The sequence below is a fragment of the Octodon degus genome, unplaced genomic scaffold (genome assembly GCF_000260255.1).
Source record: "Octodon degus isolate 3935 unplaced genomic scaffold, OctDeg1.0 scaffold00270, whole genome shotgun sequence".
Classification (NCBI taxonomy): Eukaryota; Metazoa; Chordata; class Mammalia; order Rodentia; family Octodontidae; genus Octodon; species Octodon degus.
Genome location: NW_004524846.1, coordinates 1,732,195 through 1,735,126, shown reverse-complemented (window position 1 = coordinate 1,735,126; position 2,932 = coordinate 1,732,195).

Genomic DNA, 2,932 nt, shown 5'->3' with positions numbered 1-2,932 from the left:
GTTGGTTGGCCAATGTCCTTTCTCTGAAAGCCTGAGAAAATGTTTTCTCTCCGTGTGACTCTCCTTAGGCACACTCTACATCATTGATCACTCTCCTCTTTGGCCCCTTAATCTCCTTGATCAGAAAATTTGGGACACTACAGAGTTATATGACGTTACAGTACAAGTTCTCATATGTCCTGAGTCTTAATTGACCTTGGAAGGCTAGGGCCAAAATTCTTAACAACAAAGAAACAATTTTGTGATTAAAATAATGTCTCAATATTTTAGGGAAAAGTGTACTTTTTAGCAGGAATTATCTTTTTTCTCCTTATAACCAGACTATTATTAATAGATTAACTAATTCTGTACTTTACTAGAATTTAGTAATAGGACTATGGCTTACATTGTATTTTGAATCTTCATATGAATATTTTCATACAATTTTTCCTCACCTTACATTTTATAATTTAAGACATGATTTTAAAATTGACTAGTTTTGAAATGTTGTGTTCCATTCTATTGTTAATTATTTTGCAAATGTAGACTAAATTCATGTAGAGATAAAGGTAATAGCAATCTTATTAAATCCTATTTCATTCCATGTTCTGTCTAAGCTTTCTTCAAAGTCAGTTTTTTTAATTGAAGGTGTTATCTGGTTCCACTTTGTGACTAATTGTATATTAGTTTTTTTGTACTACATATTTCAATAAAATTTTCAAATTTTAAGTCAGTATTGACATATCCTTCAAATATTTGTCAAAATCTTTACTTCAGTAAATGTATGCAATTGTTCTTTATTTGTGACCATGCTGTATTATAAATTTTATTTTTCTGAGTAGTGACTATGATAGTTAAATTATGACTTTTCACTTCCTGTTTTATATAACTATTTTAGCATATTATCTATATATTTGTCTCGCATTTATCCTTGTATATTTTATAAAGAAATTTGTAGCATTAGCATAAAATGAGAATGGAAGGAACCTCTATGTCTAAATGTTCATAGGCAGCTGGCCTGTTGGTCATACTTAACATAAGTGAAACTTGAAATAACTATCAAATCTATATATTTCTAAAATTACTTCACCAAGAAAACATAAAAGCCATTATGAAAAACTGGAAAGTAATAACTAGAAATTTAACAAGATGTCTTGCATAAATGAAAGCAGTCCAAGTCATTTTCATTAAGATTTTCAAATTGAGATGTACTTAAAGTGTTCAGCTTCATTTTTCTCTCTTGAAATTAAATGGAAATGTAAATATCTTAGAAGAAAATATTCAGAAATTCACAGTTTTGAGAATTATTAGCATATTTGTGCAACATAAATGTCTTATTTGAGAGCCTTCAGAACTGCCTAGCTTTAAGAAATGTATGTTTGCAACATATTTTCAGCTTTTTCATTTCTACATGTTAACTCAGTGAAGATACATCAAATATCTTTAAGGTTTTACTTCAAGGATAAATGTACATTGAATTTATTTAATATTATTCTATTCTTAAGAATTTTTATTACACAAATAAATTATGGCTGAGCAAGTGTTCACATAAAAATCTAACTTTTTCAAATGAATATAGTTTTGATAAATATACTACAACTTTACAGTAGATTTCTGCTGGTTGATGGAAAGGAGCAGACAATGCTTACTTTGTTTTGTCTGCTTTTTTCAATTGTTTCTCCTTTTTCTCTTCTTAATTTCTTATACAGTTCTTTCTTTTTTCTTCTTCCAATCTTTCATGTATGTATCTGGTTAATGTGAAAAACTGGTTGGAAGACAACACTATGTATTACAACAAATACTGTGAAATTCATATTACTTTGATCAATGAAATTGTTTGTCACATGAAATTTTTTCTGTTTTAATTATAACTTGTATTCTCTTTATAAAGTGAATTGAAAATTTAAAAATTAAAAAAATTTCAAAAAAATAAAATAAAATGAAGATTTCTCTTAATTGATATTACAATGATTCTATCCTTATTAATCATGTCATTTATGCAGGAGACATTTAAAATTATGATAGTGAGTTCAATGCTGTATGCTTTAATTTAGCTACATTGCAAATCAAAAGTAAAAGAATAACATTCACATGCTTACATACAACACTATTATTATTAAAAGTATTCCACAGAAAAATGTTTTAGAATATTTAACAAATTCTCTAAGTTCTAATGATATTTAATAAAGTTATTTGCTCATTAGTCAGATTAATACAAGTTTTTGAATTATGTATGTATGAAATTCAAAACTCATGTTTAATCTATTTTTATTGAGTTCTCTGAACTAATAGTACACTACATTTGTGATATGCCGGTAAATATTCCTATATATTAAATACTTGCTATACATTATTTCTATACATTAAATACATTAAATATTTAACAACTGTTAGTATTTTTACATTATTTTAGATGACTAGTGCATTTGTAACATCACTTTAGAACATTTTTAAATTTACATTATTGTTTATCATCTCACCTCAATTTTAAGCATTCTTTTTCTTCTCAGAAGTTATTAGAATTATGCTGACTGGCCTTCAAGCAAACATGGTTACAACAGACAAGTAAATTCATATGTAGTAATTATAAACTTATGTACATATAACAACAAATAAAACTATATGAATTAATTTCAAACAATTGAAAAGAAAGCGTTAGTTTTAGTGATTTTGAATTTGACTTGCCATATCACTTTCCATAAGAGCAAAAACAATCAAATAAGGATATAAATGATTTGAACCAACTAGAACCAGTAGATAGATACAGAGCATGTCATCCAACAAGAGCAAAATATGTATTCTTATCTTGTGCACATTGTTCAATTTCCAGGAAGGATTATATGTTAGACTCACCACAAGTATAGATAAATTAAAAGATATATTTCACATACATTTTTCCTACATCTGAATGAGATCAAATTATAATCATAACAGAAAAGATACAAGGAAGTAC